This window comes from Lonchura striata, chromosome 7 (assembly GCF_046129695.1).
Source record: "Lonchura striata isolate bLonStr1 chromosome 7, bLonStr1.mat, whole genome shotgun sequence".
In the NCBI taxonomy this organism is placed as follows: domain Eukaryota; kingdom Metazoa; phylum Chordata; class Aves; order Passeriformes; family Estrildidae; genus Lonchura; species Lonchura striata.
In genome coordinates this window covers 27615086-27637440 of record NC_134609.1, presented here as the reverse complement: position 1 = coordinate 27637440, position 22355 = coordinate 27615086, and the positions used below count along the sequence as shown (strand labels likewise).

General features: G+C 38.0%; 1 long non-coding RNA gene across 2 annotated transcripts; it reads left to right on the top strand.

Annotated features, from left to right (window-relative positions):
- Nucleotides 1-10070: 10070 nt before the first annotated feature.
- Nucleotides 10071-21235, top strand: LOC110469996 (uncharacterized). Of its 2 annotated transcripts, XR_013340271.1 has the most exons (5): nt 10071-10310; nt 12017-12455; nt 14866-15018; nt 17202-17333; nt 20466-21235. It is a non-coding gene; the product is annotated as an uncharacterized LOC110469996 (long non-coding RNA). The 2 variants fall into 2 exon arrangements; XR_013340270.1 differs by lacking the exon at nt 20466-21235 and having other exon boundaries at nt 17202-17865.
- Nucleotides 21236-22355: the final 1120 nt, after the last annotated feature.

The window sequence follows — 22355 nt, the reverse complement described above, 5'->3', positions numbered from 1 at the left end:
GTGCAGAGCCTGATGACACCAATGGAAAAAATTCTTTTGATTTTCACAAGTTTTGTATTTCCAAAGACACATCTTCCTCTTCTGGCAGGTGCTGTCTCAAGAAACAGCTTCAGCATTACCACTCTTTAAATATCAGAGAAACCCATTCCTGCACATGTTCCAAATTTTCAGGGCTATTTATTCCAAATAAATTGACTGAATCTTTCTAGTACCAATTCTAACTGTTGGGTCTTCTACAATCCATTAAATTTCTCATTTCTTGTCATTACAATGGCTTTCTTTTTTATTCTCTGTTCATTATGTATATATTGTTTACAAGGTAACACTTTATTCTTTCTCCCATTTCTAACAGTTCAGTCATGCTTATACAGTACAAACTTGATTTCATTTCTTAGCAAGGGCCACAGGGAAATTGAAGAGGTTCTGTTCATTATCCTGTCTTGTAATTATGTTTCTGGCTCTGCTTTCTAAAATAGCTCTTGGATGCCTCTGGTTCTAGGACTGTTTTAAATCTGATGAGTGTCTCATTATCTGACATGTTTTAAACTGCTGAAGCAGATAAACCCAACTTGGGGACTGCTCACTGTGTGTCCAGAAATTTTAAGTAGAAAAAGGTGTGAGGCAATGCATTTGATGATGTGTGAATTCCAGGCTGGATTTCATTTCTTTGAACTTTGTGGTATTATTGCTAGCACAGAATAATCCATACAGATTCACCCACTTTTAATAACACTGCTTAACTCCACGGCATCCATCACAAGGACAGTAGACACTTGATTCTCTTGCTAATGTATGAATTTTCTGGCAACATTTGAAAGAGCTAATGACTCCCTGGCTAATTTTTTTGTATATGAGGGAGACTATGGTATTTTTCTTAAAATGGACAGATTTCCAGTCTTCCCTTTGAACAAATCCCTTGGAAAAGGGTTCTATTCCCCACTGAGGAGCAAATCCAATTTAGAGGAGTGCACCAGGGTACAAATTCCTGAAATCTGCAGGGCTGCATAAGGGAATGACAAGCATGAAAAATAAAACCCCTTTGCTGTAAAAAGAGTTCATTGCTGCCCAGAGGACTTCAAACTACAGAAAAGGGATAAAAAAAATAACTCTCAAGGGAAAGAAAACCTGACCTCCTGATCTTCCTTTTCCTGGGCTGATGGAGAATCCTCATGGTCAATGACAGGAGGGTTCTGAGAAATATTTCAGCCTGGCATCCCTCAAGTCTCCCCTGGCCATGACACAGATTAGATCACTGCCAGTTTTGCTATTTTCAGAAGAATTGTCTTTGCTCTCTGTATCTGTACAACCTGTGCAATGCTAAAAATGAGGAAGGAGGTAGGGGTTGGTCACTCCTCACATTTGTCTTGAAGCAATCATCAAAATTGGCATTTATTAGTCTCCCTTTGTGCTACTTTCTGTAATGGCCAATCTTCAACCATCAGAAACTGGACTGAAACAATATCACATTCTGCCTCGAGGTAAATTTGTCAGATTAATGGCACCTATAAAAGAAACAGTGGCTCCTTAAAATACTGACTCCAGGCCTTCTACAAAATGCAGCTCCAGAAGCAAACCTGAGTTTTGGTGTCTGTGGTGCAGAATAAATGCACAGTGCAGGGAAGGTCTGCCAGGATTTCCAGACTGTCTTTGCAGCTGCTTCAGCAATAGGTAAGTCCTATCATTTTGCTTTTTATTTTCTCCTCTACCTCATGTGACCCAAACTCTCTGACATCAAGAAATTGTGGGTTAAAGAGTAGAGTGAGTTAGGCACATCCTATGTTTTTTTTTTCCTGTTGGAGCTATTCCACTGCATACCTGATTCAATATTCCCTCTATCTTTGAGATGTATCTCAGACTCCAATCTCAGCCTTGCCCTGAGAGCACTCCAACCTGTAGGCTGCAAACTTAATTGTGGACATCTTCATTTCATTCCAAATCAGTGAGTACTTAATTAATTTTACAAACCCCTGCAGCTACTCCAAAGTTCTCCTCAATGATTTCCTATAACCCTCTGAGAACACTTCTCTGGAACACAAGGAATGTGGTTTAGACCCTTTTTCACAGGAATTAGAGGAAGACCTTCTTTCATACCTCAAAGAAGTATTTTAAGAAATGAAGCTTATAAAGAAAGGCCCCTTTATACACTTTAATGAGTAAACTACACAGGAAAAAAAAAAATTCCTTAATTATTCACAATCATGAATTCTGAAAAAAAAAAAATAATAATGTTCATTACAGAAAACAGTTCAGTAACAGCAAAGCATGACAGAGGACACCGAGTAAGACACTTGGATGGAATCAACAGAAATAAGGTGAATTTCCTGTCCAGTCCCTCAAAACCTCTTGCCTAGGGCTAGGACTCATTTTTTTTTCCCTGGAACTGTCCTTACTCCACTGTTCTTGGCAAAATCTATACTCATGATTTTATCCTGATGTTAATATATTTTAATTTAATTCCAAGAGCACTACAACATGATAATATGATATATTACTCAAGTACTTTTGGAAAGGTATATTTATCAATCTTCCAGAAGCAATAGCTGCAATTTTTTCATGTATTGTTTTGAGAGAACAATGAAGAGTCTGCATGAGCAGCTTGAAGGTGAAACAGTTCACCACCCTGGCTAGATTTTCACCTACTGCAGTTTAAAAGAATCTTGAAATGGAGAGAATTAAAAACTCATCTGTCTGCTGCCTATGAAAGGCTCACAGGAAATTATATTCTTCTAATTAAATAATTTTCATTCTGTATCAGAAGGCACTGTGCCATGCTAAGAACCACACCCTAACCACTAAAAATTGAGGGTTTCTCCCCAGGTTTGAGTGGGAATTTCCCTCCTTACCTGTGGAATAAAGGCTGTCAGGACAAGGTGTGGAGGTGCTCCTGTCCCCTGAGCCATGGAACACCTCCATCAGCAATCCTGGCTTTGGGAACACGAGGGAAAACCTGCTGACATTTGGAGAACAGCAAGAATTCCCTTTAGTGTTTTATATATTTGTCAAACAAGTAATTAAGCTGTTGTGTAAATGTGCTGTAATCACAATAAATACTCTGTGGAAGGGCTCAGGTAATGAATGTTGTGCATTGCTGGGAACAGGCTGGCTGGGTAGAATACAGTAATTCATAGATTAAGTCTCTAGAATTCTCTCAGTGTAAAAGGATTGGCAGCTCTGGAATTTATTACCTCTCATGGGAAAATGGAACAGTAGCTTTATATTCCCTTCACAGCCACTTTTTTCCCTGTGTTTCCTAGAAGGTACTCTAAATATTTCAGAGGTTATTCACATTCCATACCCTCCAGGCAGCTCCTGTTGATTTATTGGGAAGTTAACACCTTTGGCTATGTTCTCAGTGATACATTCCTGAATATCTGATATGCTTGAATGCAACTTTAACTCAGAGCTGCATACATTTTGAGGAGAGACATTTTCAAAACAAGGACCTAAAAAAGCTTGTTTGAGAAAACAGAGCAGGAGTCTGTGACCCTTGCAGTCAGGGATTCAGAATTGCATGAATGTAGATGCCTCTCGAAATAAATCTGAATTTATCAAAACAAAACTGTGGATAGAGCCCCTGAATATTTTTTGGTGCCTGGAAGAAAAGGCTGCCTGGATATGATTTAGCAGATAGGGAAGAAAAGGGCTCCCTTTGAAACCAGTTGATTAAAAGCCTTTCATAACATGATAGAGAACTGAATTAATGAAATAATGCCTAAAGTGTGAGAGCTGTTAATATTACTTTAAACAAAACCATCATATAAAATATTCATTAGTGCACAGAAAATAAAAAGATAGCATCTAATTAATCCATTTAGCCTCTAAATCACTAATTAATCTCATTAATATAGTCAACATTTTGTGTTAGATAAGAGAAATTAATGGCAGTTGTGTCCCTTCTACGTTTAGGGACAGCTGTAAAAACATAGGAAACAGATATTTTAAAATATCAGCATTTCCCTGTGTTTGGATATTTCTGAGGTGTCTTCATGAAGAAGAAACTAAGGGCAGCAGTTGCCTGGAATTGCAAGGAGTGAGCAGAGCTGTAACAAGCTCACTTCTCACATGGATTTATTACCTTATTATTGAGGGGTCTGCAGCTGAAGATACAGCTCAGAGCTTATAAAAGCAAATTGGTTTTCATACTTCCCTTCTATATATTTAACAGTGATTCTTCACCTATTTTTCTGTCTAAACTTCAGCTGTGCTATGATTCCAAATGATTGAGGTCTTTCTGCACAGTCCAGGCAGAAAGGAGACCTGACTTAGGGTTAGCACCATTATTTAGGTTAGACTTGTTCCTGCTGCTGTTTCACACTGGTTGTAAGGAAAAAAAAAATCAGAGGTCTATTTAATTCTTTTTTTTTTTTAAAGGAATTTAAAAGTTAACCATAAAACGCAGAGGGTATTGAAGCAATAGATCATACATCAGCTTAATGAGGCACCAAAATAATGCATGTACCTTGTAAAGACAGCTGCCCAAGGATTGCCTCTCTCAAAAGCAGCTCTGTGATGATAGCATGGAAGAGAAACTGTTGAATCTAAGGAAGGTTTGAAAACTAGATGCAATATCAAACTTTAAATGGATTTTTACACATTAACGTTTTCACAAACTTGATTCCGGTTTCCAGGGCACTGCTTCATTACAAGAAAAGGACTGCCTCGGGCAAGAAACTTCAGAGTTTTTGTGATTTTTCAACATTTTTTAACTCCTTAAAGATGCTGATTTGGCAAAACAGAGAGGAAATGAAATATTTCCCAACTCAAAATACTCTGTAATTATTCCTGCCTTATAATTACCCCTGAAACTGCTTGGTGTTCATTGTGTGCCTTAAAAGAGCCCTTATTAAAGTTCAGATACTTTTTCATTCTGGAGAGAAAGAAGAGAAGACAATTCTCTTAGGTGGAATCTAAAATTAATGCCAAAATTTGCCCTCATTTACTATGGTTTAAATACACTCAGCCATTTTATTATCTCCAGAGGTGTAAGTAATGCCCTACTTTGATCTGGATGGAATTAATTCCCACACAGCTTGAGAAGTGGTTTGGGTCCTTTGAATGCACTACACTCAGAGCAAAAGCAAAAAAAACAGAAATATTGTTGTGTTCCAAAGAATCAGAGGCTCAGGAAGTAATCAATTTCCACCAAAATGGTGTTGTTCTGCTGCAAAAATAAATATACTGTACAATTAAAGCGAGGCAACAACCCTTTCAATGCAAACAAGATTCCAAGCAAGTAATATTATCACTGAATTCATGGAGTTATTAACTGACTGAGTTAATCTGTGAGTTAATGTGCTTTTTTTGGATCAAAGCCTTAGAAATTTTGACACACCTCTCTCTGTAGGAAGAAAACCTGGATTAGCTAATGTACCCTTGTTCTATTAAAAATACAGCCATTAAGACATTTAAATTAAATATGATTAGTCAGCTCTGATTAAAACCTCAGCATATGTCGAGTTTTAATTAGAGTACAGTAAGTGAAAGTCATATGCAACTTTGCTTAATGCTGCAGTGCTCAGTGGCCATAAATGTCAAAACCCACGAAATTAACTTCTCTCCACATGCAAATACTCCAGGAAACTACACCAGGAACAAATTAAACACATGAAATTGTCTTGTTACTGATCTATTATGTAGTTAAAATAAAGTGGAACCTCTGTCATACCAGCAAATCTGTTCTCCTGTCCCCAGTAAGGAATATTTTCTGCCTTTCTAAAATTGCACCCGTTCCAAAGGCTAAATTCAGGCAACTCTAACAAGGCCTAAGGATTCAACGATGAAAAATATTTCTTGGAAAGCTCCATCTGTTATCAGTCTACAAGAGGACTTGTAATTTGTGAAAAAACTCAAGAGTGCTGTCTGAAAGGGGGCTGCTCATGCTCATCTGCTGCATGTTTCCAAACACTCACTGCAAGCATCTCACTTTAATCTGGGAAGCAATCACTGAAGTGTCCTGCTCTGCCCTTTAAAAGCAGTGATGCAGCAAGCTTATGAAAGAGAAAAACAGATAATTATCTACTAAATACTCATTGCAACCTGGCAGCTGCAGAGGGAAAAGCTCAAATGCACTAGACAAAGCAAAAATATATAAGATATATGAGATATATTATTATTATAATAATAAAAAGAGATGTTATTTCTAGTGAGAGATTTTAAAGGGGAAAAAACGTTAGGTTTTCAGCAAATAGCAATAGTATTTAAAGAAGCAATGGAAGCTAGTGAATGTGGAATGCAGCTCTCTGATGCCAACCAAGAACTTCCCAAGACAGGAATTATCAAGAGGAGAACGAGTATTTTGAGGCAGTGGATTGAGATGGACCCTCAGGGTGGCAATAGATGAGTGCAATCCAAGAGCTGGAATTAATCAATAAGGAAAGAATCCATGAAAACCTGGAGGAAATTACTAAGATATAGGGAAACAATTAGAACAAGGGCAACTTTTAAAAACTTTTCTTCTTGTGCAATGAATGAGCCAGTGGCTAAACTAACCTGTTTAAAATAATTTTGTTTTTCAAGTCATCTTAATCAGCAACTTCCCCAACTTCCTAAAAGCAGGAATGTCTCAGTGCTCATAAATACTCATAAATAACGAGTGGCCCAATCCATTTGAGTTCATTGATTTGAAAGAGGAGAGAGAAATCACATTATCCAATGGAAGTATTTGTGGCAACACAAGTGCAGCCAGAGAGAGATTATTACAATGAGTTTTTTGAACAGGGGTCTAAAACTGCACCCAGAGCTAAAATCACTGTGGCATATATCTGTTCCCTCAGATATATCAGTTTTACACTGACATTTACAATTTCATTAGCTTCAGTGGCACAGATTTAGGTGGAAGGAGGGTTTCTTGGCATTTGAATATAAAACACACCACGCTGGAAACACCTCTCGTAAATATTTCACTGCATCTATAAACTGAAAATGTTAGACCCCTCCTGGCCATGGAGCAGGAGTGATTTAAACTTGACAGTACAACCTGGTATTTCCTGTGTCCTTGTGTCCTGCCCAGCCCCTTCTGGTGACAAAGTGCAGCCTGAGTGGAGCCAACAAAATCACTGTAGAACAGAGATATTTGGGTTTCACTGCTCCCACACCAGTATAATATTGCTGGCATTCATGTAATTACCTCTGATTTCCTCTGGTAAAAGCATACAGAAATGTATGGAACAGATATGGCCTCCAAATTAGGACAAAATCCTTTCAAATTAAGGAAAAGTCTCACCATGCTCGTTTTAGACTGCACACTTTAGTGGCACCTTATAAATATTTATGAAGTTCATTAACGGACGTATAATATTTGAGCTTTAATTGTTTAAGGACATTAAAACTTGATTTTAATAGAGGTCATATAACTTCTGGATTCCTAGTGTACCAGCTCCAGACCTTTAAAACTTAATGGCAATGATGGGTTTTCCATCATGGGGTCAGAGGCATTAGCAAATGCAATTTTCCAGACCCATCTAAAATATCATTAATTCTGTCCTGTGCATATAAACTGATCTGAGTTATCAGAGTCATGGTTTGTTTAACACAGGGCAAATCCTAGACTTGTATCTCCTATTCCTCAAATAAACTCCTCAAGCTGACAAAAGCAATTACACTGGGACAACATGAAGTCACATTGGGAAATTGTTGAAAATCACAAATGAGGTTAATATTCCACTATAGGAAAGGTTTCATTAAGTACCCTTAAGCCCTGTCCTGTTTTTTTGTGCACATTAGGGAACTTTGCCATGTTCCAAACCAAAAGCCATTTTGCCATTTGTGGCATTTTACACTTACAGAACTCTACTACTAGATTTAGCTGCATTTTCTGCTCTTGAAAGTCAGCAGATTCTCTTCAGTTCTTCCTGAGTAAATAGATTTGTTGTGGTTTATTTCTTCAGCTGGAGTAGGTGGGAGAAATTTTGATGCATTTGCTCTGTTTCATTTGTGCCACCAGTTAAAGGAACACATTTCTCTGGCCATTTTAGAAAGCTTTTATTGCAGCTGGCTTAAAAAGTTTTAGAGGTGTTGTTGCTTCAAGGATGTAGTTCCCACAAGAGTAAAACAATATATAGCTCTTTCTACCTCTTGTTCTTTGGCAGTGTAAACAGGGATGAAATTTAGCAAGCTCTTATTTCAGTCAGGAGTTTCATAAAGAAACCCTCCCAAAGGGATTCCCTCATCTTTGAAAGAAGCCAGCATGTTCATGGTGTGATTTTCTAGCTGTTTCCCACTGCTCTGCAGCATTCTGCAGTGGTGGTAGCACTCCCCTACTTCGACAGCCACTTTTCAAAAATCACTTTGCACTTTTATTGGAAAGCAGAGATCTTTCTAAGGCAGATCCTTTCATGTTCTTAGTGGCATTTTTTACTGGAAAAATTCTTATAGAAATAAACTGTATCTTCTTAGAACCTTTTAAGATCTGTGGGGTTTTAAATAAACCCATGAAAATCTGAAAATTTATATCAGTGATAAGAGAGATGCCTGTAATTGAAATGCAGCTGTGATAGAAATAGAGCTGGCACTGAGATTTCGAATTCAGGATGGCTATATATTAACACACTAATGTTAATTAGTCCATTAGCAATTAAGTAATATACTGACATTAAAATAAAATTAGTAAACTAAACAGTGTCTGAATAAATGGAGGTGATGGGGAAAACTCATAATCAGCCAGAATAATGAAAATTCTAGCAGAGACCAACTCCCTGGGGAAGGCTTCAGTGGAATAAAATGCACTGATCAGCAAAATATGGATCAGAAAGGATCCCTGAAGATCATCTGCTCCAACCTTCCAGTAGAAATGGGGTTTTGCAAAGAACAGGTGTTGTCCACCATGGCTTTGTCAATCCATACCTTTAAAATCTCCATTAAAGATTCCTAGAAATTTTGCTTTTGTACAGCAACACCTCACTAGTGAAAAGGATTTTCCAGCATGCCCATTCTGAACCCCCCAAATTGCAGCTCAGGGCTGTTCCCCTGTGCTGTTCAACCAGCACAGAAGAGTTTGGCTCCACTGCCTTTGGCTCTCCCTGTCAAACAGCTGAAGGTTGTTCTCAGCTCACAAAATTCCATCTCCAAGTTCAGTGCCTGTCCAGGTCCCTGACCAGCCTCAGTTGCACCCTCCCTGTTTTCCAGCAGGACTGGGTTGATGCTAAGGCTTCCTCACCCTATTTTTGGTTCATCTCCACAAGGTCTTCACTGTCCCAGTCCTCAAGACCCCTCTGAGTTACCTCCCAGCCATTTGGCAATTATTGCTCCTGCTTTAGAATCCTCCACAAACCTATGGAGGGTACACTGTGTTTTTCCAGCTGTGACTCCCTAAATGTGGAGCAGTTCTTGGCTCTGCCCTCTGCACATCATTTCCCCCAGTCAGTGGTACAGAAGGAATTGTCTTGCACTCAGAATCCAAGTCACATCTGCCAGCATGATCACAGCTGAGTCAAGGTTCCCTCCTGTACCCAGCCTGTAGGCATAATACATGCTGAGCCCAGGGAGTGACAGCACTGAGTGACAGTTTCAGAACATTTTGTTACAATTTTTTTTTAGTATGAAAGGTAGATGCTGCATAATTAAAAGTGAAGTTAAATTTTCAGGGAATTCTTTCCTTTTCTTCATATAATGAATTTAAGTTGTAATCAAACTTTAAAAATATAAGATCTGGTTTAGTGTTTTCTAGGTGAATCAATTTCATTTTCAGATTAAAGCCTATGTTATAATTTAGGAACTGACAAAACGAAGAGAAAAAACAAAGATGTGTCTGTTTAGTTTAAAATCTATTTCTTTTTCTTTTAAAGGAAAACTATTATCCCCAAACTGGTGATTGCACTACAGGTACAAATGCAGTCCTGACCCAGAATTGAAAGCCTGGCAGGGTACACTTCAGGATTCCAGGAGATGTCTAAGATGCTACAAAAGTCATTTGTAACCATCCTCCACTGTGGCTTGGTCCATCCTCTTTCTGTGACTGTGATTTCTGTATGTCTCAAAAAGACTGCAGTCAATGCTGCAAGGGCAGATTGTTTCTCTGAGTTGTAACAACCTCTCTCTGTTTTTAACAGGTTTTCTAAATGTTTTAACTCATCCTGTACAGATTTGTGCATTTGTGTCCATCTCACACACTGCACAAGGATCCCAGGGCAATTAACCTTTGGGAGGACATGAACAAGAAACCTCAGGGAGGAGAAATCCAGGTGAAAAAAGAAAAAGCAGTGACTGAGCTGAGGCACTGGAGCTGCCAGACCCCAGAGTTCACAGATAACCAGATTTATTTCTCCACACAGCCAGGAATTGTTGTGCCACAGCAGTGCCTATTTTGAATTAAGGTAAATCTCATCCCCCTTGCAGATGGCCCTAGTGCAGCTTTGCCTTCCATACTGAAGGACCAGTGTAATTCAGAGTGAATTTTGGCTGACAGATAATAAATAAAGCAAGACAGATACCACCCTGAAAAAAAAGTAACAACCATGATTACTTTAATAGAGAATTAAAAAAAAAAAAATAAATAAAGAGATCTTAAAGGCTTTCAGTCTTTACTATAATGGAGATACTTCAATAAATGTATTCAGGGGTTGTATTTAATTGAATTCTTAGGATCTGGCTTGCATTTGGAAGTTTACCAAAATATCTAGTCAGGAACAATTACCAGGCTAGACTCTCTAATAGAGATTTAAGATGTCTTTTTCCTATTTAGTATAACCTATGCTGGAACTATGCCTGAAGAGCTGTTTTGGAAGGATTCTGAGAGTAGATAAATCTTTATAATTATGAAAGAGCCACATAATATAATATGCAAGGACCAGGTAAAAATCGTCCATCCCAAAAAAGAATTTTCAAAATTCTACTAGAGAGTCAAATACGAGTTGTAAGTTAGAAGAAAAACTGAGATGTGGCATCTCACATATCTCAGGTCTCTAAAGAAGCTCTTAAAACCTATTAGTTTTAACTACATTTACAAGGTTTCATTCATACTTGGTAATGCCTTAAGATGACCGGGCTTTCACTTTGTCTGCAATTGCATTCATTGAGTTTGGCTGCTAAACTTCATATCTTAGAATGCGTTGAATACCTTAAAATATTACTGTGTTTTATTCTGAGAACCCATCCAGGTGACATTTATAGACCATTTTTCCATGACTAAGGCAGTGTTGTGTCAGTGAAAAACAAAATTAAGATAAAGTAGAACCCATCCCTCAATGTCTCCTGGAGACAGAATAGCAGAGGCCAGTGCAGGAGAAGCAAGTGCAGGACTCAGAAAATTATGTTTAACATCCAAAGAATGCCTAAATACTGGCAAAGCAGCTGAGGGGAGCAATTTTAGAGCATTTTAATTCTGTATCACTCATGGATCTTCTGTTCACACCTGAGAACACCAAGGGAAGTTCACCCTGTGAGGCACCCAGAGCTTCTGCCATGGTTGGAGACTGTGACAGTGTGAGGAGCAGAATGGGAGAGCCAAACCACTGGAACATTCCTCCAGACCAGTGGATTAAATGGGCACCCAGATGCTGTTTTAGGAAAGAATAAGGAAGGGTGCATCTGTAATCTGCAATTATTCTGAATCTGTAAATATCCTGAGTGCTCTGTCGCTCTTGCTAATTTTATTAACATTTTAGTGGGTTTGGGGAGTTCTATAAAACAGAGGAGGTGTAGCAGGGTTATATCAGTGTGGTCACTCCATCAGCTTAGGGCAATAACCTGTGGCACTTTTAGCAAATTTTGTCCTCTCAAATCCACACTACACACCACTGTACACACAGCTGGGCTTGGGGCTTTGCAGGAGACTGGCTGACCCAGCTTTACAAGGAGGTAACCAGCAGGAATTCTGGAAACATTTGTCCCTTTTTATGGATAATCACAGGATCATTTAAGACTGAAGGAGTTGATTGCATGAAGTCCATCTTGGACACAGTAGTGACACTAAAAAAGGCCCAGAAAGTGCTGCCACTTCCTTCTAGCAGGCCTCAAAACTCTCAAGTAAAAAGTGACCCATTTCCTTATTCTTTTACACATATTTTCCTTTTCCCTTCAGGAAAATCAAGCCTTGATGAACAGCCAGAATGAGAAGTGGGACTAATTCCCTGCAGCTGGGTCTCTGCTAAAGACAACCAGCCCCAAAATGCTGCCCCATCTGCAAACTGGATGTGAGCAGCTCAATTCATCCCAAAAAATCCCAAAATACACTGCATTCCTGCACTGCTGCATCTCTAACTCCAGACAAGCTTTGGCTGCCTATTTCTTTTTTTTTTTTTTTTTTCATTCTGCAATGAAACTATGCAGGAAAGATCCCAACCATGCAAAGGAATATTCTCAGCTAATATAAATCAGGGTTATTTCACAAAAGGCAATGAACTGAAGCTGGTTTATGTCTCCTACAGCTGTAGATCAAAACAGAATTAGCTTGAAACCTGCTGCATGGAGCTATTTAGAATTATTTGTGAAGTGCCTAATCCCCAGAAGCTTATGTTCAGGTAATTAATCACAATGTACTTGTTACCCTGATTTGCTAATAGAGCTGCTGGGTGAAGACTACAATCCTGGCACAGAATTCTGCCTTGCCTTTTCATATTGTATATTGTTTTATTATTATTTATTTATTGTTAATTTCACAGCAAGAAAGTGGAGTTGAGCAAGCCCCACCTTAGTGTTTAATCAACACAGAAAGTTTTGGGAATCCTGTGACCCACTGAGGTTCTAATAAACCATTATTTATATATCTTCAAATATGTGACTGGAGATGTTTGACTGACCACCACTTGTTTTGACCACTCTAACATTCACTCAAGGAAGTTCAAATTTTTCAGCTTTCCCCTTTTAAAAAATCTATCATCTTGGGAATGAGATCAGAAAATTCTGGTTGTTCTTAGAGTTACTCCTGTTTATGCCAGATCACCACAAACTATAATAATGGTTTTGGCAACTGAGTAAAAAATAATCCAAAGAAATAACTTTGCAGACTACATAGTTGACAGAACTTGACCCTCAAATTTCAGTGTCATCACAAGATTTTGTGAGAGTGCAATCACTGCCAGGCAAACACACTCTCAGTGCTGGAAAAGGACATTTTTTCTCTGGTTTGTGAAGGCATTTTTGTGTAAGTCCCAACATCTTTCATCTTTCTCCCACAATGCTGGACTAGTTGGATTATTTGAAATTTCTTCCTTCTAAATGGGATATTCCTCCTGTCAAGTAACCTGGACTGGTATTTCTTTGCCTGTTTCACCATTGTTTAAGGCCAACAAGGAATTTATTAGCCTATTTCCATCTCTTTTGCCAGGACCCTAAAAACATTTATTGAGGAAATAAACTGATGCTCTAGTTCAGTCCTTTTCTCTCCAAAATTGCTCATTCCTTGTTCCTCACAGCCACTTTTAGCACTTTATGAAATTTGTACTACATCCTATTTTACACGAGTCACAGCACGATTTCACAAATGATACTGCATCAGTTTCTACAGCAAAGAAATAAAGTTCCATTTACTAGAATTCCTTCCATTTTTTTATTACCAACATTGATATCAAATAAAAAATGAGATGATTCTAGCCACTGATTTTTTACAACCTTATATAACATTTTTCTTTCTTTCCCCCTTTACATCTATACTTGACCCATTTCTCTTCTACTGATCTGTTTCCAAATATTCTTCTTCCATCTAATTCAAACCAAATGACTGGTTTGGGCCTAATCACTCCTCCCTCAATGTCTTTAATAATGTATGGATTGCATTTGATTTTTTTTTAAGTTTCCTGTTTCAGGATGCATTCCTAACCATAATAAAGAAGCATAATAAAATATTTCATCTTAATGCAAAGTCCTGCTCCAGGCACCTGATTTCAGAATATTAAGATGGAAAATATCCAGAACTCTCACTTCTCTGCAACTAAACATAAATTTCTAGAGCTAAAGTGATACATTTTTTTTTATATATCTCAATTGCCCTTGAATCAACATCTTACAATCTTATTTCTTCTTTCTTTTGAATCTTCTATTTGATCAAACATTTTATTATTTTTGATGGGATACTGTAAATAGTTTCCTGACATCCAATGAAGATGTGATTGATACTGCCAGCATGAGATGAATCATCACAGACTGAATTTCATGACTTTAGTAAAAAGGAACCATTTTTGCCTTATTCCCTCTACAAGTAAAACATAATAAGTGCAGTTAACTGTGTTAATATTATTATAATTCAGAAAAAAGTCTGATTAAAAGAAAGCACATGTTCTTGTTAGCAGGATGAATATTGAAAAACGACAGTGTAACTTGCAGGGATCTCCCTCTATTTTGTGTGAGGACAAATCAGTGAGATGTTGAATTTAAACCTATTAATCCATCTGTAGTTTATATTTTTTTAATTTCTCTATTTTATTTAATCTGCTAATATACAAATATATTTATATAGATATGTCAAAAAATCAGAATGAGCTGGGATCCTCCTTAATATAAGTGATTTTGGGGACTGTACTCAAATCTGATTGGAGCGAGTCCTTCATATTTTTTCCCAGGATATTTTCTGATTATTTCCTTTTCCCCAGCACTTACCATCTCTCTGCCCATGTGCTAAATGTCATTAAAACCTCACAGAGCCACCAGCCTTGTTGAGTTGTTTGGCTTCTGACACATCTGTATATGGACCAAAAATCCAAACTGAAAATGAGCTCAACAAATACCCAAATACATCCTGTTTGTTGAAAAAATATTCTATTCTCTCATAGCTTCCAGACTTGACTATGGATTTGTTGATATACAGGAATGTTTCTTATACACTACATTTTTTTGGATGCTTGTGAAGGGGCTTAACCAGTGGAGGCATTATTCTTAAGCAAACTTATTTAATGCAAGGTTAAATGTATTTGTTTCCATCTGCTCTGTTGGCAGAAAGGATTTTTGGCAGCTAAGCCAGGAAAAGCCACAGAGCAATCACCATAAAATCTCACTGACACTAGCAAGGGTGAGGAGTGTCACTGGAATGAAAATATCCTGGCACCTTTCACACAACATCATGCCACTGCTTCAAGAAAGAATCATGGGGTGGGTTTGGTTGCCTATTTTTTTTCTTTCCTCCAAAATAAATTCCTAAATTGTTTTAATTTATTTCAGGAATGAAAAACATGCATCTGAACAATCCCATTTGCAACATCGAGTACTCAGCTTAAATTACTTTTCAAGGATGGAGCTTTCCATTTTATGCATGCTAAGGGACATCATTAAAATCACAGGAGAGGCCCACATTCATGGGGAGCTGTAGGAGTCCACCACAGAATATTTTTGCCTCATTTTCTGGCTCTCAGGAAGGTGATTAGCTCTGAGAACAAGCACAGTGTAAGTGGAAAAGTGAATTTTTTTTATTCCCTGGTCTTCCCCATCCTGCTGTCACGAGAGGTCCTTGGCAGTGGCTGTCACTCAGGCTGGGCTGTGCACTCAGGGGGGACCCCACTAAAGGTCAAAGCTTTCACCTTGGCACCACACTCTGAGAGAATTAATAGGAAAAAAACACCCTGCTAATCACTAATTAACTTGGAGTGATTGTTGTTGCTTTCACCTCACTTCTGCACGCAGTCAATGTGCCCAATATTGAAATGCATTTTCCTGGAAATATAATTTATCTGCTGTTTGTGACTCCAGGCTGGAACACATCCTAAAGGATCTGACAGCTGGGAACTCCAGAAATGCAGAGTAAGAGCTGTGAATCAGCCTGAGAAGGACAAACCATGCTAACTGCAGAGTTTGGCTGCTAAAATTCAGAATTTCCAGATCCCCATCCTGAACACTGGCACAGGACTCACTGCTGCTTCCCATTTCTCTGTGTATCAACAACAAGAATTTGGTTCACTGCTGCTTTGCCTTGGGGGTTCTGTTCCCTGGGGCATTCACAATTGCCTCAGAACTCTCAAAGTTTTCCCTAATTTTTTTCTCTTTTGTGTGAAAACCAATAAAAATCAGATATTTCATGAACAATTCTTTTTTAAATTCTCTCTCCTGGGAAATCAGATGTTCTCCTTATTGCAAGCAAGTTTTTTACAGGATGAAAAGAACTTTTAAGCAGCTCTAAAGATGGGTTTTTTTCACAGCAAAATATCCCCACCCACTTGTGCAGTTTATTTTACATAATTTGGTGTCTCTTTAGCCATGGCACCGTTGAAGAGGCTAGAATGTGATATTCTCAGTTGGTTTGCTGGCCAATAAACTCAAAATGCCCAGCATCTTGGAATCTGACAGTGCTTATCAGTTTATGCTTGAATTTTACAATTGAAAAAATAAAATAAATTACCTGAACAACTTACCCCATCATTTCACTTCTAATGGCAAGAAAGATAGCAAAAATGGACCAATAACTCATTTTTAAGGTGTGGAAGTTTCAAGAGCAAAAAATTCCTCCAGATTCGTGATTTCTTATAGACCTTTGTAATAGTTACAATGAAAAAAATTCTGTAATCAAACTGAAAGGCACAATATTAAATACTGTGCCATATTTTGAAACTGTTTTCAAGTCTGTTCAACTATCTTGTCCTTTATAAAGCAAATTTCTTCCCATATCTACCACAATTTCTGATATTAAAGCCATGTCCACAAGTCTCCATCTAGAGAGAACTGCATAACAACCCACTTCTGCTATTGACTAAAACTTTAAAGCTGCTTCTTTTTTGGTTATTTCTGCATTTCTGTTTGATGATGTTGTCTCATTCTTAGTTTTCATTTGATGTTATTGGGTTAGTTTGAGTTGGTGCTGTAAGTAAATTTTGCTGGGTGGTACAATCTGCCCTAGAAATATCAATGATCTAATAGCTGCAGTAAAAATCAGCACGTTATTCTTGCAGTCCTTATGAAGTAGAAATAAGTGATTTTTATGTACTTTAGGTAAATATAAATTAAAGAGAAAAGAAGCCCTTTTATTTACAGGAATATATAAAAGAACAAACCATGCACTGAGAAGTTCAGCTGTAGCAAGTGATGTGCACATATGCAAAAATAAAGTGTTTCTCTGGATGTATTCCCTGGGGAATATATTTTTGTTCTGTTTTGGGTTTTTGGGGGTTTTTTGGTTTTTGGGTTTTTTTGTTTGTTTGTTTTTGGGGGGGTTGTTTTCGGTTTTGCTTTGTTGGTTTTTTTTTGTTTTTTTGAGGCGAGATGGTTAATATTGCTTAAAACTATCATGTTTTAAATTTAATGCTATAATTTATTAATTTTAATTTTTTTTCCTCATTGCATAACAGGAGATCAACCTCACTGCAATAAATATTTCTCATTTCCAGTGAAACTGAGGAATTCCACAGGCCAAAGCTGTGCAATGCAAAGCACTGTAGGGACAAAGAGAAACCATCCCAGGTAGCACCATAAACAAACAGGTAAAAAGTGGGAGTAGGAACAGTTTCAAAGCATTAAAATTATTTATTCAGCATCATGCAGTTAAGGAACTCTGCTGAGTAAGATGCAGGTTGTCTGACTCTCATTTTTGACTTCTGACAACCACATGCTGCTTTTCTCCCAAGCCCACAATCTGTACCACATCTCTCTGCTTGTTTACCAGCTCAAAATCCATGAATTACAAAAACTCTATTTCCCCTCTCCATAACTATGCACTGCTAAACTTCAGAGCAGCAGATGGACTAAGGGATGTGAAAAGAACTGCAGAAAATAAAAAGGTAAATTACTTCTGAGAACAGGCCTGTCTGAAATTCTGAGGACATAATGGAACCCCCAGATTTATGCCAGCTGATGGTGTCACCACACAGCATTTCAGATGTGGAAATTATGCATAATTCCAGATCATTTGAATTGAACAAAGAATTCACAAGTTTCTTTCATGCAGCTACCAGAAAGTCACAATTCCCTTGCTGAATTTCACTTGCCTTACACGTAGAAAACCTTCCTAATTTCTATCTCTGTTCAGACATGATGTAGAAACTTTAAAAGAGTTTTCATTTCCTATGTAGGATGTGAGATCCCACAAATCTTGGAGCAAGAGATGAAGATGATGGCATCCTTAAGCTACTAAAACACAGTTTGCTTACATCAGTCCCTCAAGTTCTCTAACCTGATATGTGGGTCAGAGGAACTAAATTTTTTACATCTCTCATTTGCACTGAAAATATTTATACTAGTAAATACTTAATTACATGAGAGCCTCCTGGCAATATTCATTATTAAATTAGTTATTAAATTATATTACGTGTCTTGGGAAATAGCAAACAATTTACCAAGGGCAAGACAAATTTCAGCCTGAAGAACTTGGGGTTTTTAAGTCACCACCAGGAAAGCTCCAAGGTAACAGAACCCATCAAAATAACTTTGTTGGAGGGAGGTGTCTCCAGGTAGTCCCAATTTAGCTGCACATCCCACTGCTGCTGCTACCAACATTATCTTTGCTGTTATACTCATTAGCAGCTTTGTTATGCTAAACAATCACTTTATTTTAGTAATGCAGGCATAACTCTGGATTAATTCGCTTAGACTTAATTGCACCTCAGGGAAAAACAAACTGAGAGCACACTGACAAAAAAGCGTGATTGAGACTGGAGAGTTGTGGGAATTTGCTAATAATTGTATAGATTGGCTTCCACCACCAGTGATGCTTTTACATTGAAAAAGCAGTTTTCTCCCATTTCTTCTGACTTCCTGTGCCTATCTTTCTGAGAGGAAGAGTAAAGAATTCAAGGAATCCTTAAAAAATGAGAGATTGTTGTGAGTTACCAGATTTAGTACAAAATTAACAAGAGGTCTAGCTATGAACCTGAACCCAGACTATTCATTCAGTTCTAGACTGGTTCCAGTTTCTCTCTCAGCTTTTTCTAAGAATCAACTATTACAGAATCCACCTTTGAGCTGCTTCCAACAATTGCTAAGAAGTGGCAAAACTGTTCTCAGTGAAAGAATTCCATCACATTTTGAAGCCATTTAAAACTCAATGTACTCCCTTTTGCCTGCCCACCTGCTTTCCTCTTCCCCCCAGATCTTTAAGTCACTGCTTAGTTCTTCAAGGTAAGCTTTCAAATAAGCAAAAGGAAAATGCATTACCTGCTATGAATACACTGAGAGTTTTCAGTGCTGTTTATTTTGGGTTTGTTTTTTATTTACCACGACAAAACCTAATTGCTCCGCAGCCCAGTTGCCTGGAGCCTTCCACCTTGTGAAACCTGTGCTATGAAGTGGTTCAGTTGTCAGGAGGATTTAATCCCTAATCAGTCTCTGCCATCAGATGGTGCAGGCTGCCAGACAAATCCTTGGGTTTAATCCTGCATTTGGTCTTGGTGTGTGTCTGCAGCAGGAGCAGCACAGGGGGAGAGAACAAAGAGAACATCTGGGACCCTCCTGCACCTCAGCCTCATGAGCAGAGCCTGGGGTTGCCTTGTTCTGCTCCCCCAAATGGTTCCCACAGCTGCCCTAATTAGTAGATGGGCTCGTTACTAACTTAGATTTCACATGATTTTAACTCTCCTGGACACCATTGTGTAACACTCTTTTTCCAGCCAAAGTAGAACTTTCTATTTGAAAAGCTCCTTAATGTGGGAAATAGTAAAAGTAAGATTTTCAGAAAGCTGGGAAAAGTGGGCCTTAGAAAACCTATTAACAATACATAATACTTCATTATTAAGCTTAAAATGTTTTGCTATCTTGCTAGACATATTTTTCTGCAGACTTAAGGTCTATCTTAGCCAAAGCTCAAACTCAAGCTATTGTTTCATGTCCTGCCTTGCTGTACTATTGTAAATTTTTCTACCTTCAGACTTCCCAGTTGCAGCTGTTTCTAAGTTCTCTGCTCTTTCTCTTTCTAAGGCCTGCTTTTCCAACTTTCTGAAAATCTTCTTACCTTCACTGTTTCCCACATTTAACTTTCCATTTGTGCTGCCCTTATATTTTCTATATTGGTCACTACCAGTCTCTGAACATCATCATATCCCCACACACACATTTTATAGCAAGGACTGAACTATTTCAGTATCCAATTCTGGGCATTCTGGCTTGTCTACCTTTATGAAGCTCTTAAGAAAGCATTTTTAATCAAGAACATGTGCTTTACCCTGGCTCAAATATGAATTGGTATTTCTTCTTCAAGTTCTTCCAATTAAATTTGCCTATATCAATTAAATTTCTCTCTCTGAATCCTACAGCTTGCTCTTGAAGTTAATCTCTTAAACTTTATTTGAATAGTAGAATATCTGAGTCCACAAAAGAGTCTGAAGGTGAACATGGAGCTGAAAGCAAAGAGCTTGCACAGCTCTGTGCCATATTTCCTTAGCTCTGAGAGTCTCACAAATGGGATGGGATGCAAACATTATGAAGAGCATTCTTTGGAATGCAGTCATATGAAGGATTTAGATTTTATGTAAAACTTATTTAAATTAAAAAAAAAAAAAAAAAAAAAAAACCCAAAAAAAACCAGAAAACAAAAATCCAAACCAAAAAAAATAGCACTGAATATGCAGAGAACCTGAGTAGAACCTGATGAACCTCAGAAGTATAAATTGTCTTTGCATCAGATTTCTCAGAATTGCTGCTTCTCCAAGACCAGAGGCATCCATGAGGTGAGTGTGATTCTACTGGAAATTTATTGTTCCTTTCACCTTGAATTGTTTTACTACAACCCACAGCCCTAATTCAGATGCAATTCACAGTCACCATGATGATGATGAACTGTACAAGTGTCAAGCTACTTTAAAATCTGAATCTGGTTTAGTTTCAATTAGTAGTGTCTCTGTTCCTAAATTAGTTTCAGATTTGCATGTGGAGGTTGCCTGCTATCAACATTTGAGAGATAAATATCTATATATTAATATATATTCCCAATCCATTGTGTCCACTCAAAATTCAGTGAGGCAGTCAGCAAAACTATATATTTTGTTTGGAATTATTTCTACAAAAAGGTGATTACTTCTTTGGAACAAAAGCATCTTCAGGGACACCCATGATTTACAACATTGTGAGAAAAACAGACAAAATATTTTATCAAAAAAATAAAAAATAGATGAAAAAGCTTAAATCAGGGGAAAGCAGATCAAAAAGTCTATACCAGTTGTTTTCAAGGAAAACAGCTAAAAATGCTTTAAAACCTGCAGGTTCCACTGCGATTTAGTGTCTGTTTGAAATTCATTGTAAAAAACAGTGAAACTTCCACAAATTTTACTCAATATCAGATAGAAGTAGACAAGGACATGTAATTGCATCCACAGCCCACAGTCTGTGGGAATGAAAGGAGCAAATCATCTATCTCATCTCCCCAGAGACACTGAGAAAATAAAATACTTTTGCTCCCAGGCTTCAGCATTAGTCATGAACTACTGGCCCATCCCAATTGATATTTGGCATTCTTTTCTCACAGGTAAAACTCTGTTTTACAGAGAGAAAAACAACATTTGCTGAAATTTCCACTATTTCTGCTCATTGAACTTATGTCAGGATCAAGAAAATTAATTTAATCTTTAATTTGAAATTAATTTAGTACTTTCAGATTTAGAGGAAAGAGAGCCACAAAGCTGTGATTGGAAATTCACAGTATTTCCTTGTGCTACAGCTTAATCTGAGCTTCTCTCTGTGCAGGTTTCTCTTCCTTAATAAGCATCCTTGACATCCAATCTGCTCCGTGGTGGGATTTGAATAACAACCTTCAGGATGGGCACCCATGGCCCCACTGAGCTGTGAAATGAATCGGACACAGGTAACAGCTTTTCTGTCACCCTGGCATGAATCAAAAACTCCTCAGCCCCCAGCTGCTGACAGACATAATTTAATCCTTGGGAATTTGGAGGGAATTTGAGACTTGGCCTCAGGAGCCAAGTCACCTGAACCGTGGTGCCTCAAGCATCCAACATCCAAATCCCAACATTTGGGATGCTGCTGCAGGAAAGGGGGGAGAGGATGTTGGTGTTTAAACTTCTGGGAGGTGGGAAAAATTCCTTCCAAGTTGCTGCTTATTATAACAACTGCTGGCAAAAGGTAAATTTCAGTCTGGATTGCGATGCCTGGGAGCCAAATGTTGTGATGATGGTTCCTGCAGCCTGATGGGCTGGGATTCACTTGGGCATTAGGAAGTAATAAACTGGCAGAGTTATAGGGAACAGGCTCAAAACCACATCCAGCAAAGCCTTAAGAACTTTTCCCTGCTTCTTAACCCTGTGCTTCTTTAATTTTAACCTTCAAAAAAAACAAATTTGAAAGATTCCCCAAACCTTATTCCATAATTGCCTGTGGATGCATCATTTTCTTCTGGCTTGCCTCTCCTCCACCCATTTTTTTTTTTTTCTTAAATCTTTTGAAGCCCCATACCTCGAGACACTAAGAGATGAAGAATAAAATTATTTAAGAGAGAATAGAGAGCAAGGTGAGGAAAAGGGTGGGCTGCATGATGCATTTCTGGACCCATGGAAGCATGT